This window comes from Anas acuta, chromosome 22 (genome assembly GCF_963932015.1).
Source record: "Anas acuta chromosome 22, bAnaAcu1.1, whole genome shotgun sequence".
Taxonomy (NCBI): domain Eukaryota; kingdom Metazoa; phylum Chordata; class Aves; order Anseriformes; family Anatidae; genus Anas; species Anas acuta.
Window position 1 is genome coordinate 8010132 of NC_089000.1, and position 15243 is coordinate 8025374.

Below are 15243 nucleotides of genomic sequence, written 5' to 3' on the forward strand. Positions count from 1 at the left end.
TTTGATCAGACAGAAGTATTTATGGCAATTAAAAATGGTGTTCATGGGCATGAACTTCGTGCAGCAGGGTGTGGGAATAAGTAATAAGCTTTTGAAAAAAAATAATTATGTTATAGTGGCTGTAAAGACAGATCAAAGATGTACTTCAGAGCAACATTCATATGTAGTAGGAAGTTCCCACTCCAAAATACTACAGTTTAGAGCAGCAGTTCAACCAAAGTAATGCCTTAGGTTCACTCTTTGTTTATTTGAGGGTCCAGTAAAGGCAGGGCAGCAGTGAAAATAAATTCAGGCACATGTGAAAGTGAATGCATGGAATAACTACAGGATAATGACAGACTGCAGGCATCTTTTTGAGCATGGTCATCAGAAACTGTGTCTCTTCGTTTTCAATTTGTTTAAATTTATTACCTTGATTATAAATCCCTGCTAAGATGATGATGATCAAAACTGTGTTTACAAATTCTGAGTAATTTGAAGTTCATTGGATTTGCCAATATGAATTAAAAAGAAGTGTTTCCATCTTTGGCTTCCAGGGGGGGAATTCAGGGGTTGACTCCCTGTTAGTTTCTGGCAGGATCTCAAATAACCGACAACGAAGTGCTCATAAACAGGCCTGGGTGATGCTGGTGAATGAGTGTCTGGGCATTTAGAGCGCACGATGTACCAGTAATAGGGCCAGGCTGGAAAGTGGAATTGAGACGTGGAAGAAATAAACTCTCTACTGCCAGGAGCTGCATGCTTGCAGGGATTTTCCTCACTGAGCACGAGCAGCCTTGCAGCTCCTTTAAAACAAGAAATCAAGCAGATGCCAGTTTACTGGTTTCCATGGGGACTGTTACTCCCATGTGCAAATGCTGTGACCTCAGTGACCACTTGAGGACTAATAGAAAGAAAGTTGGTAAAGAGCTGGGTCTGGCACTATTGCACTGAGGCCTGCAAACTGTTCTTATCTGATGGACTTCAGCCTTGGCAGGATGGCTCATCTGACATTTCATCTGAGGCCACCAGTACCCAGCCACAAACTCAACTTCTGATCAGAGAGAGGGTAGCTGTCCTCAACCCCAGCTCACAGAGGACTTTCCTACTGAGTCACAGGCAAAGTGTGAGGCATTACCAGTTTGAAAACTTTTCAGAGCCCATGAATTTAAATGCAAGGCCTTCCAGTGGGCCCCGAGTCCAGCCCCCAGAACAGAACTTCAAACATCCAAGCAGCCATGGCAAAATCACAGCGCTCATAAAAGACAATTTCCCAGATTTATTTGAAACCAAGTTTTTGCATTGTTTGAGATGAAATGCTTATCAAGGTTTATAAGCCTTCCTGGTAAATTTTACCCATGTGTTGGGGGAATTCCCTGCAGGGGGTGGTAAATGTTGAGGAAAGAGCTATAATGTAATTGTGAAAGCATGAGAAACCATAGAGGGTTTTTCAAATGAATTTTCAGCTTCGTTCACAGCTTGGCTGAAGAGCAGCTGTGGGAAACAAACCCCCTGAGAACTGAAACCTCTGAGTCTAGCTCAGAGTTGCAATCTTCTATAAAGCAGGGAATTTAAGCGTTTCAGTGTTGGGGAAATGAAACTGACCCATACCCTATTTCACTAGGTGCAAATGCAGCCTTTCTGTATGGCTTGGACTTTATTACAGACAAATTTTCAAGATACAGAAAGAAGAAACAGTTAATTTAAATTTCCTTTAGCACTGACACATCTGAGAAGGGAAATATTTTTGTTTAAAATTTCAGAACTAACCATCAGTAGCTTAATTTAGAGAGACCTTGAGCATTATTTCTGAAAGCATTGGGTCCCTGTAGCTGCCACTGAGTCAGCAGGAGAGACGTGGATATTCATCATATGGTGAGGGAAAAAAGATGGCTTAATTTTTGTGCCCCTCCAAACTTCGGTCCTTCTTGAAACTGACATTCTATCAGAGAAGCAGAAGTACATACAGGCTTTTCATATCTGTCAGTGAAACTAGGGGATACTGGGGTGGAAAAAAAAAAAAGCCTGAAACATGGTCTCTGGAAAACAGTGAAACAGAAAACTTAAAATACATTTTTGTGAACAAGACTGTAAACTAGGAATCAGCACAGAAAGGAGTTTCAGCACCGGATAATAATTATATTTGATTGTTATATATGTACATAGAAGTGTTTATGTTATTATGAGGTCTTTAGAAGCAGTTGTTATCAGATCAGATCTCTTAAGGCTTTGAAGGAAGTCCTGTGTCAGAACACAGAGAATTACAAGTTAGTGAGATACAGAAAATGGATGCGTTGTATTCCCATTCAGCTGTAATGCAGACTAAAAAAAGAAAAGGGTCATTTCAAGCACTGGTCATTTATAATAAATTTGATTGCACTTTAAAATCAGTGCCACTAGGATCCAGATTCTCAGAGACTCCGAAGCTCTTTACTGTCCAATTATGTAAATTGGAACAAGACACCTGTACATCTTTTGAAGGTCTGTGACTTTATTATAGTGGCAATTAAAAGATAAAGAGGCAGGGTGTTTTTAAGCCTGCCTGTTGTTCTGATAACCTCATCTCCTAGCGTCCACCCTACAAGACCTCTTCAGCTTTTATCTCCAAAGCACCAAGTTCTTTGAACCAATTTTCATTTGTTCTTGGACAGATAAGCAGTATCTTTATAATATCCACTCACTACACTGTCTTCATTGACGCATATAGCCTGGGTGGTTAAGTCTTTATCAGATTAGCACTTATCAGACTGCACAAATGCAGCCAGGACACTATTCTTGTATCTCCAGAGTTACGTTAACAGACTGGTGTGTCCTGTAGGCTAACACAGTCTCCATTAAGGAAAGCGTTTAAGCACATGCTTAAGTACGTGAGCAGTCCTGTTTAGAGGTAGCACAGTTACTCTGTGCTTTGTTAAGGATATGCCTAAACATTTCCTCAGATTAGAGCTCGAGGTTGGCTGGCTAGTCATGGAAGTATGCGTCTGTACAGGAACAGAAAGGATGTAATTGTCAAGATGGAAATAGGTTCTGATGTTGCATAGATAAATGTGAAATGTAAGCGCCTATTGTAAGTGGTATTGTTGGAAGAGGAAGTATCAGTTTTTCCTGATAGTATACAAGGAGTTCTGAAGCATGAAAAATATTGGCAAAGGAAACAGTTGTGCTGAAGAAAGCACTGTTGCACAGATGCACTGAATTGTAAACTCCAGCTAAATCAGATTTAATGCAAGAAGACCACTTCTGTAATGGATACAGTGGTTAACTGAAATGTGGCAGAAATGCACATGATTTGAATTCACACTGAGCAGCAAAAATTCACAGAAAAACCTTATCAATGCAGGCTGTGGCCAGGACCAAGTGATGTTGCTTTCAGAGTACAGAAACATTTTATACTTCATGATTCTCTTGGGGTGTAGAAATGCAGAGAGGTCACCAATGCCTCCTGCTAGCACCACCTGCACAGTTGGAAGTCGAGACATGGATTTAGGGGAAAGAACAATAGGTCACCTGTTCTCCTGCCCTCCAACCTGAACTGCTCAGCAGCTCTCCAATCACTGATGTAGCTGAGATTGATGGGTGACCAAGAACTGTGCAGTTCTACAGTGTGTGCTTACAGAGGTGACAGGTGTTCAGCCCCCCAAGGGGAAAGTTTGGCTGCGGGACTTTTCCAATTTGCAATTGAGGTTGCTTTGGGGAGGACAAAGGGAAGAGAAAAAAAGCCCTGGAACATTGGCTATAGTTGTGGGTCATGACCTGTGACACTGAGACAAAACCATGCCTTGGTGATTTCTGCAAGATAGCTTAGGGCTTTGGCTCTCCAGAATTTCAGCTGTGTGCAAAAGATAAAAACAGGTCTTTGCTAAAAAGGGAGGAGAATCTATGTTTTCAGAACCATTTCCCTGGGTAGGGTACCTTTTCAGGGCTGGTTGGGACACAAGTCTCAGATAAATAGCATTGGCTGTAAAGAGATGATAATGCATCTCTTTTTGTACCCTGGCTTTAAAAGGTATCACTCATGGTCTCTGAGGTGTCTGAAGGTACCAGTATGTTCAGCAGGTCCAGTTCACATGTGACTTTCTTACTCTCACTCCTAAAAGTCCCAAAGGAGTGAAGCTATTCCTTTGTATCCTCCCAAAGTGGGCAGGAAATACTCTCGGATGTTCATCAAGAAAAACACCAATCATACGAGCATGCCTGAAACTCGGGTCTTAACATATCCCTGCCTTTCTTCCATGCATTTCAGTGCAGTCATTTGTGTCTGTACAAATTAGTGGTGAGTAGCTGACTTGTTTTGATCACACCAACTGGAGATAATGAAAAATCAGGCCTAAGAAATGGGATATGTTCTTGGAGGAGCAATGCTTTGCTTCGTTCAGTAAGGAGTCAGAGCTAATGCCCCACTGGGGGCTGCAGTTTGGTGGGTCCAGCTCGTGGTAGGTGTGAGCCCGCCACAGTTCATGTGGGGAATCTTTGTTTCTGCCTTATGAGTAGAGTTAATCTTTGAGCTGCAGAGATCCTTGGACCGATCTCCAGTGTGGCCATGAAGATAACAGCCATTATACATCGTAATGAATTATGCCGAGTTTCAATTCGTAGACATTTTGTAAATGATTAATAGCTGTTTTAGTAAATAATTGTTAACCCTAGCATGTGTAGTACCCTGACCTGTAAAATGTTTATAACATCTGTGAATAGTTTATTGCCTCCATATAAAGTGCTTATAAATGGAAACTTCGGATGACGTGTGACTGAGTGCAGAACAGAAAAGCAGAGGCCCGGGGTTGGCCGCTGTTACCCTGATCCACCCGGTGCTCACAACACAGTGGGGATCTGAGGACGCTGTAGCTCTGTGAGTAGAGGCAGGAAGTTGTCTCCCTTTGCACTTGGGCAATTTGGTGTACGTTATCTAGAACTTGTCAGAGCCCTTTGGTCGCTAATACACATGGGATTTATCTTGTGAGTACAGATGAGTAGCTATTATTATGACTGGCAGACGGAGGGGAAGGGGGAAATGCTGCCGGTTTCAGTGCTCGAAGGCACTGCATGGTTCTCAGCGGGGATGTGTTATGTTTCCTTCGCTGGTTTGTGTGGTGTTGGAAGAGTCAGTTCCCTCCTTTCTCAGTGCCGTTCTTTTTCCAACCACTTTGACCTAACTATATAGTCCATAAATCATTGGAGTCTGGGTCTGAATCTCATACCCAGCCTGAGCCTCCGAATTCTACCCAAATGTAAATAATCAACAATATACTAAAATATGAATACTAAAAATCACAAATATTTTAAAGAATAATTGCAATAAACATGTTTTACTTTATGTTCTCCTTCCTCTTTCATTTAATGATGCTTTTGTGTCTGGCTTGGAGCACCCACGTTCCCTCTGTTTGGATTGGCTTCTGGTGTGAAGTTTAGCAGCTGTACCTTTTTTTTCATGTGTTCTCTCTCACTGCTGCTGTATGTGAAATTGCAGCTTTCTGTATGACAGACGGTTTCTTACGTGGCTGCATTAGCCAGAAAACACGGCAATCCCAGATAGAAATCTGGGCTGCTATTATCTGAGGCTAGAAGGACCTATGCCCCATCTGTCCAGACCCCTAGGCTCTAAGGGGTATGGATACTGTAGTGTTCAGGTAACTCTGAATTAACCTCTGCATCCTGCCATCGTGTTGGTTTTTCATGGGGTCTTTTCCTTCCATAGGCCCAGTCATGGGCCCAAACTAACAAAAGGAAAACATTGGCATAAAAATCAGACTCTCTTCTCTTGATCGAGGCATCAAAAACAAGAAGAACACAGTACATGATCAGGTGAAGCCAATGTTATCTTGGCCCTGCAAATGACTCCCTGAGGTATATAAAAAATGGAAAAATATAAACACAAATATTAGAAATACTTTTTTCCTTGAGTAAGACAGGCTTATGTCTTCTTCCCCAGTCCAAGAGCTGTCTTTTGAGAGAGAGCAAGGTGAAGTCTCTCTTCTTGATGAGTGCCCTGCTAGAAAAGTGTGGAAGTTCCTGATGTCATGGATTGTTACTGGCTGCTTGGTGGTAGACAAAGCAGACTGTCCTAGCTTCCTGGTCCAAAGGTAACGTCTGATCAAAGTGATAGTGTATCTTGAAAAAAGGAACCAACTAAAAATAATGTGTAAAAGTCTGTGGACTTTACTCCACTCTGATTCATACATAAAACTCCAGTTTTACAGCTACAGTGAATAACCTTTTGGATCAATTTATAATCTTATCCGATTCTGTAAAGTACTGCTATTGGTAATTGGCATGAGTAAGTGGTGAGCTACATATGGGTGCTGTTTCAAGGGCTTCCCAAACTGGTTTCCTGTTTTTCTGCTAAGCTCCACAATGTTGTATCTACTTAGATTCTAACAATATGGGATCTGAGTTCAGTCTGAAATAAAAGGGCAGGCTCTCTGGAAAACTTGACAGTTAGGACCTAATTATTGGACTGAATATAAAAAAATCATAGCTTCTCAAGCATTTCTAGAGACCTTAGGTACAAAACATTGTTGGGTTTGTTTGGCTTCTTGTTTTTGTGTTTTGTTTGTTTTGTTTTCTTTTGTTTTCTCACAGGGCCAACTTCTCCATCTTTCAGTCTAAGTAACTTGTGTGAGCTCAAATGGATGTCTTGTGCTGCATCACAGGCATAGGAGAATCTCTGAGAAGTAGAGAGCTGACAAAATGATGCAGTATCTGTTTGAACTGGTTGCTTTATTTTTGATAAATACCTGGATTGTTGTGCTGCTGAGTCATTGGAGAATGGAGACAAAGAAGGAAGAAAGGGTTATTAGCAATTCTGAACTCTTTTTGGGTGCAGTTTATTTAGCACCTCTGCAAGATTTAACATGATAACTCTTTAAATCTTAGCACACTACTCAGAGAGGTAGAATGTCATAAAGGTGTCTGGTAAACAGATGTTACATTCTTTATAAGCTTGCTAGGAAGGTGTGCATCATTCTGAACAAATATGGAAGCAGCTGCAGCTTTGGAAGCTTTAATTTCCTGAACAAATACTTCAGAGACCTATTCCACTTTGGTAATTGTGTCTTGGTAATCTACAGATACAAGTAAAGCATAGCTTACAGTAATAGACACTATCTTTTATTAAACCAACTGATAATATTGGAAAAATAGATTAACTTTCAGCCAGGTAAGTCCTTCAGATGATCTATTAATACTTTCTCAACTATGCACCTGGCTAATGAATGTACGTAATGCAGAGGGAATCTTCTTTGTGCAGGCTTATGACAGTTGGGTACATGTTGTAGCATTTTCTTACTAGTTCAGCTCCTTTAAAAAGCATGATGGTAAACAACAATAGAAGTCTTCTTGGGAGGGTTTCATTGAAGTGTTGATGAGACAAAATCCAGAAACTTACAGTAAAATCAGTATTAAACACATTGTCAAAAACATCTGAAATTAGCTTAGGGAAAATTAATGTGTATAAATCTGTCTGATTTTTCTTCTAGGAGGGAAACCATAACCTAGCAGTAATAGATCAGACTAGTTTGCTGTCAAGATTCTCTGTTTACTGGTAGTGATGAAGTGTTACATGCTCTACTAATCGTGATATACATCTTCTGACTGCAGCAAGGGCACCAGAAGATCCTTGGAATTCAGAGCTGCAAAGTTTGTTATCAGACTAACTCCGTAGGGTTAGTAGAGGAAGATGTGTTGTTCAGTGTTGTCACTTTCTGGCTTTTAACCTGAGACACGCTGGGGAGATGGTTTTCAGCAAAGCTGAGTGGCTGAAGCTCTTATAATGTTGGATAGGGAAAATTAGCGTCTGTCTTTAAATAATATTTTTTAAAAAATAAAATTGAAATGGGCATTCTGCTGAAGTTCGGGCTAGGATATTGTGAAACAAAACAACTCAAGACTCTTGCCTGAGCTATCAAAACTGCTATGAGGTTTAAAAGCAACATGTGCAGGGAGGGAAGAAGTGTCTTGCTGGATGAGTATTACAACATGTTCTGTGCTGCAACACATAGGCTCAGTGGGGTGAGCTAAGTGGGGATTTCCACCATGAGTAAAACTCTTCCTTCTTGGAGGTATAATTCAGGCCTTTTCGTTACCTATCTCTGGGTTGGTTCATTCGCCTTCCATGTAGCTGGCCATCTATCATTTTTGACAGAGAAATTGCTATGACAAAATGCTAAAAGCTCTTGCTCTGGGCTATTTTTAATGTACTGTAGGTGAAAGATCAAAACACATTTTTGGAAGATTTATATGCTGTACCCTTGCACCGTGCTGGATAGGATAAACAGGAGCTGACAAACTACAGGACAGGAGATTTAAACCATTGACCTCTGACATAAGGAGTCCTCGCAACTGTATGTTACCACATTTATGTTCAGGAGCTAAAGGCTTCGCTCTAAGGGAATCTCATAAATGCTTAGTAAAGGTATAGGAACACAGTTCTTATTCAGTCTTTAAGCTTTATTGTGGTGATCAGTAGTTAAATCTCCTTTCAGGCCATTGTGGATTTTAGTGCAGAGTATTTGTGAGCAATTTCAAGTCTTTGTGTGCACAATAACACATCCCTTTTTCTTGAAAAAGGTGTAGCTACTTAGTGACGGGTCAGCTTGAGCAGCCTCACTATTTTAAGCTGAGTAATCGTCCAGTCTTTCAAACTACTTCCCCACGCTGGGATCTCTGTTAAATATGTCCATTTCTGAAACAAAAACCCTGATAAAGCAGAAAGCTCTGGGATATATCAAACGCTGTTTCCAAATTATGTATATGCTTCAGTGTTCTGCTGAGCTAAACCCCCACTTCTGCAGTGCATCACGATGCGGGAGAACGGGAGGATGGATGCATCCAGCTGCTCCTCTGCCTGTGAGACAGGTGGCATCCAGTACGTTATCAAGCCTTTTTGGAAAACAGGTGTGAGTGAAGAAGAGGGGTGAAGCTGATGCCATGGAAAGTGCATTGAAAAGCGATGTCGAAAGGAAAGGACTGAGCTAAACGCAAGTTGAGGCACTGCTCTTGGCAGTCAGCAGGCTGTAGCCTAGCCTGTGTAGGAGATCACAGGACTTCATTGCCTTTCTTGCTGTCTGCTTTTTTTTCAGGCAACCCTGGCTAGCCAGCTGACCCTCTGAGTTCAGGCAGAGAGGCTCTGTGCAGTCTTGGTCACTGCTCATGGTGTTCACGATGTGTGCTTCCGAAATTATACATCATTATGAGGGGCACATAACCAATTAGTATATGGATTTGTTCTGCATGTGCAAATCTTTTCTTGGGCTAAGGAAGTGTCATACAGAGACTTGGCTGAAGAAAAAAAGAAAATAGTTTAATCTTAAATGGTAATTGCCATCCTCTGGCTAATGATAAGCAATATTATGGCCTGCATATCAGCTGCAATTAAGCAGTAAGACACAACAAGGTGTATGTTACAGAGAGATAACACAGTGTTTAAGAGCCAATGACCTGCAAAGCACATTATCTCCCAGCTGCACAAGCCCTACAGTCAGCTTGTACATGTATGCTAGCAAATCCACTGCCCCCTCTTCCCCGCCTTCATTCGGGTTTTCAAGGTGCAAAAATTGTGAAGGATTTTCTTAATTTTTGTTGCATCACATAATATATATTTTTTAAAAGCTGTCTTTTTTTACATTAGTCAACTTCTGCACATTTGACAAGCCCGTGTGAAGCGTTAGAAGGGATCCTTCGCTTGAGTTCTGGGAAATTAGCATCATGTAAAACGAGGCCTGTCCACCCTTCGCTAGACACGGAGGTGTGGGATGTGCAGGAAGGGTTTTCACTGATGATGCAAGCACCAGACTGTCAGTAACTCTTAATTTGCTCCAGGAAAGACTTCATGTTGTTTTCAAAGATAGCAGGGGGAGCTTTGAGCTGGAACATCATTTCAGATGAAACTTGCTTCAAAGTAGGATTGATTTTTGGTTAGAATTAAAGGCTGGAGGTGTGAAGCTCGCACTGTTTGTACTCAGTACACAGACCTCTCCAATCGAGGTGCCATTTCCATGGAAGTGTTCCACACAGATTGACCGAGCCGTGGTGCTGCGTGAAGGGTCTCAGTTAAAACCAGGGCTGGCAGTGCGGCGTGGCACTAACTGACAACAACTTTGTTGATGGACAAGATGGGAGGGCAGTTGTCTTGCAGCTGAAGCTGCCCCATACGTTGTCGGAAGCAAGGAGAGGTTCTTGGGGTCTGAGCCTGTCTGCACCCTGGTTTCAGCTGGATGTCCTAGTTAGTGCTGTAATAACAATAAAAATAAATGACGTTAGGCTTGATGTAAGACCAGAGAGACAGGGCAGAGGCAATAGGAACAGCTGTCTGTTCCTCACAGTCCTTGTGCTGGGTGAGACTGTTTCTGATTACAGCTATAGCACTGTAAATGCCTGCTAGATGTCTGGTGATAATCCATTCAAAGCAATTACAAGGCATCCGTCACCAGCAGGGTCTGAGCCACAGGCCTTTTATCTGGGAAAATTGATGGAAGGGAAAGAGGCAGTGAGGGAAGAAATCAATGCCTTTCACCAATGTTATCTGCCAAATTGAATTAAGCAGCATGGGATCCCGGCTTTGTACACGATGAGAGTCGGAGCTTAAAGAATCTGTTTACAGCAAGCACGGATCGTGGGCAGGGCAGGTGAGGGAGCCACACTTGGCTTCTGCTGACCTGCAATTTCTTGGGCAGCCCAAACACCCAGTAACGTCTGTGGGGCTAGGGTGGGCAGAAGGAGTCCAGAACATAATGTACAGAACACTTAACCTCATAGCACCAGTTCCAGTTGTGAACCTTGTGTCTTCTGGGGTCTTAACGTGTCATTCCACGCTCCTTCTCTTTTTATGTGTAGCACAAAGTATCCCATCGCTCACCGTGTTCTGATTTTCATGTGTGGAGTATTGTAGGGAAAGCAACTCCAGCGATAGAAGCAGAGGTGCAGCAGCTGCACACTTCAGTGGCAGTACAAGCAAAGCTCCACTGCCTACAGACGTGTGTGGTGAGCCCTCTGGCAGTGCACTGATGCAACAGAGAACGTAATCCAGGACTGGTATTTACTGAAAGTCAACAGGTCTTGAATTCAAGGGCAAGGACGCAGCCTACAGATGGTGTTTTATTCTTTGTTTGTGCTCGGTTGCTTGCTTGTTGTTTGTTTGTTTGTTTGTTTTTGGTGTGAAAGGAAATGCCACACATTGTTGTGGGCTCTGGTGTTCTGCGTTCATTAGTTTGTCACTTCACTTACCTTATGGGTTGGGAAGGTAACTGAAATGAATTCTGTGTGTCTTCACAGAACGTCGTACTGGTTCCCTGTTTTGCAAAGCAGTGTTGAAGTCCAAGACACAGACTGAGGAGTGCTTAACAACGTCAACGTTTTTCCTGAGGTAATGATCACTTGGACTCATAGTTCTTAAGGCGTTTATAGAAATAAGCAGATTTTTTAACAAATCTGACCTTTGCAGCCATAAAACCTATTTTTTTCCTTTGATCCATGTAGGTTAGCTACCTTTTCTGAGGTTTCCTCTTGCCCTGCACATTGTTGTTGTTTTGTTGTTGTTTTTTTTTTTTTTTTTTTTTTAAAGGTTCATACCTATGGGACATACAAGACTAGAGCTTTGTGATAAGTGCTTTGTGATAGAAGGGCCAGAGGACTGAGATGGCTGGGTCGGAACAGGCTCAGGGGAAGTATTTAAAAGCACGAAATTCTCAAGCTTGCAGATTAAGGACCTGACTCAGCAGACAACAAATACAAAAGTAAATCCAAAAAGATGAGCCAGATAACCCACAGATACTGTACAGAACAATTCAACTAAATCAGTTCAGTGCAGAGAGCTGTGGAAACTTTTTTTTCCTCCCAAATACAAGTCTGTGGGAATTTGCATTGCAGTCAGGTATACTTAAAGTGCACATAAGCCATCTAATAAAAATTCCACTGGAGTGTATGTCATACATCTGGGTTTTATTATATTTGTGCTCTCTTCCCACTGACAGTGCCTTTATAACTGGATTACTCACATATCATCATTAACTGTGACACTCCTGGGTTTTTACTGCTTCCCTGGTTCCTATCATCTTCTGCAAGTTTTATCCCTTCCTTGCAGATGTGCCAAGATGTATTTCTTTAATATCTTTTCAGCAAATGAACATGGGAGCACATAAAAAGTGTGGCTTGGATAGCACGGGCAGTAACGAGGGCTCTCATCATTTCTACCAAACTCTGTATCAAACTTCCACCCCACTATGCACGCATTAAGGTTTCCCTTTGCTCCATGCAAGGTATAAATAAGTGGTGCTGCTTCCAGTGAAATGGAAATGACTGAGCCATGGTACTGAGCTGTAGTTTGATCCTGGTTTTGATATTCTGGAGCCATTTTTTCAGTTGTTCTCCACACAAGGGTGTTAATTGAGGATATGTGCTGTGGCCGATCTGAGAGTGTCTTTGTTTTTTCTGGTGGCCGAATGGCACAATCTGTTGAATAAGACATGAAGACTTTTTTGTTTCAGGACCCAGGAAATTAGATTTTTTAAATTTCTGATCTCTAGCAACTAGTTGGTGCTAGATGTTGGTTCATCTCACTTCGCGTCTGTTTTTTTCCCCCACTCTCCTCATTGCTGTCCCTGCTTGAATGAAAGCTCCTTCTTCACCATGCTCCTTCTTCAACCCTGCAGATTCCCTGTGGGAGCCGGCCTGAGGTGCCAACTGTGCTCTTAGCCTCCCATTGAGAACTCCGGAGACCTGCGGGGCCCAGGCTGGGTGACCTTGTGCTGCCGTGTGAACAGCGGGTCTGGCAGGTGGGTCTGGGCGTATCGGTCACTTCCAACCAGTTAGCAGTGCATGTACCTGCAGGGCTTCTTGCAATGCAGAAAATATATCTAATCATAACAATCTAACAGCCATCATATGCAAAAACATTGCCTCCTCTGTTGGTCCTTCTGTGTAGCTTACACTGGGGAGTGTAGAAAGAGAAAATGTATTGACACGCAATGCACCACTGCAGTGACAAGGTGAGTGCATGTTTGTGGAGGCACTAGATTCGTATCTACTTGGCTCCCAGTATTTTGGTTCTTATATTAAGAATTTTCAAAACCCAATTATTCCCTTAATCAAAAAAACAAGACAGTTTGACTGGTCTCTGCTACCAATAGGTGTTGCTGCACTCAGAGTTCTTTGGTGACAGAACATATAATAATCTTTTCAGCCTGCTGTTCAGAATTATCAATCCAAATCTGGTTTTATACTTTGTTTCTGTAATGGAGTAGCAGGAAAATCAGTTGCTTTGACAAGTAACACCAGGAGAGATGGCTGATCTCGTTGGTGTGTAGCTCTGCTTCAGGCAGCCAGGTTCCTCGAATGGTAACAAGTGCTCTGTGACTTAATAAAATGTGTTAGATAATAAGATCTACTACAGAACTACCTCCACGAAACAGACTAAGTCATTTTCCATTAACTCATATTGTTATTGAGCAAGCAATCCCAATGAATTTGCTTCATTTTCCCTTTCTCACTATCTGTATTTTGCCCTGTATTGTAGAGACCAGTCTTGCTCTGGTTCTTATGTGCAAATGTAAGCATGTAAGCTGGTTCTTATCTCAAGCGATATGTGGATGAAATGTTGCAAAGGTCCTTGCTACCCCTTGAACTGTTGCATGGATAGGGGCACATTCCCAAAAGGAATATGCAAGGAAAGTGGAGTAAAAGAAAAGCTTTTCAGGAGTGACAGTGAGCATTTTGAACACCTCAGTTTCTTGCTGCCCAGCAAGAAACTCTGACAGGCACCTAACTTAATGGCTTTGGAAAATATGATTCTTCTCAGTATGTTCCCAGTTGTCTGTTCAGACTCAAACCACTTCTGAACACCTAATTTACAATGTCAAATTAAACTGGCATCCTTGATACACAGCTGTAGCTGGCAAATAGAAGTTTTTGTTTTTTCCTATGATTTTCATTTCTATATATAAGCAAGTTAGTAAAAAAGAAAAGAAAAAAGAAAAAAAAAGAATAATTGTGGTTTTGTGTGTTTGTTTGTTTTTTGGGCTGGGTTGAGTGCCAAAATTCACCTTTAGCTCTGTGGGCATGTCATAGTCATCTTAAGTATCCATCTTCCATCCACAAGACTTGAGCACAGGAGAGTGGAGGAGGCAAATGAAATATGCAGGTTTTTGCTTCATGTGTTTGTGCCTGTAATCTAGGTCAGTAAAATGAAAGCTCCTAGAATACAGAGTAGCCAGATAAATTTGGGAGAGCTGCACAGGGACAGTCCAAGAATAAGGAAGGTGTCCAATAGGGCTGGAGACAGACATCTGAGATTTCCGTATGTGAGGCCAAGCCTTTTTTCCAAGTTAGCCTCAGCTAACTTCAGAAAGAAACTAAAACAAACAAGGTTTGCTCCCAAGTTCATTTGAAAACTGCGTTAAGTAAATGCTATGCCTTATCTGCGTTGGCAACCTAGCACTAACCCAGGACTGGTACAGATGCAGTTCTGTCTATAGTAACAAAAATACAACCCGTTCTCATAGGGGAATCATTCTCCCACCAGCAAGGGCTTCTGTGGTCCAAAACATTGCCCCACAGCAAAACTGCTTTAGCACTGGGTGTTAGGTGAGCTTGAAGCCATTTTCTTGGTTTGGAAAATGCTGTGTCTTGACTTTATTGCCCTGCATGATCATTTTGAAGTGTTCTTTAGCAGTGTAGTAGAATCCTTTTAATCTGTGGCTATGTGAATTTAGGTTAATCTACTGATTTGCAATACGATGGTAAATGAGACTGAGGTTTGTCACCATGTTCCTAAAGGAAGGAATTTTACTATTATTTCTTGTGAAGAAAATGAGCTGGTGAGCTCTATAAGGAGCTGGGGTATGCCCACTGCTAATATCCAGGTGGTAGAAACAGGAAATAAAACAACACCTTAGAAAACAAGGCTGGATGAGTCAGAAATAAGTAGATTTTTTAAAGCTCTGTTTGATCATTCTCTGGCTTTTCCACTGTTTTACAAGGGCACATTAAGAAATGTACCAGAGCTGTGGAAATTCTGCAGCCATTTCTCAGAAAACCATGAGAGAATTACTTTAACATATGTTTCCATCTCCTGCTTTTTGCATTTTTCCCCTGTTGTATTTCTTTTTCTTTGACCTGGTACAAACTTTTATATGCTTACACGTCTCACTATTCAAAAGAAATTTGACTTAATTCATTGTTAAAATTTCCCCATGAAGAGGTACGCATCATTTCCAATTAAATTCCTTTCTCCTTAAAATAGTCACATGCAGACCTGAAAACAATTGTCTGTTT

At 41.7% G+C, this 15243-nt stretch overlaps 1 long non-coding RNA gene across 14 annotated transcripts in view; it reads left to right on the top strand.

The window, feature by feature from the left end:
- Positions 1–15243, top strand: part of LOC137843411 (uncharacterized) — a 77764-nt gene that overhangs the window by 50254 nt on the left and 12267 nt on the right. For 9 of the 14 annotated variants that reach the window (XR_011089493.1, XR_011089498.1, XR_011089502.1 and 6 more), the window contains one exon: positions 11248–11338. This is a non-coding gene — a long non-coding RNA (uncharacterized lncRNA). Of the gene's footprint in view, positions 1–4698; positions 4829–4915; positions 4936–5908; positions 6060–11247; positions 11339–12623; positions 12747–15243 lie in introns of those variants that run through there. The other 5 variants (XR_011089503.1, XR_011089504.1, XR_011089499.1 and 2 more) reach the window with 4 other exon arrangements.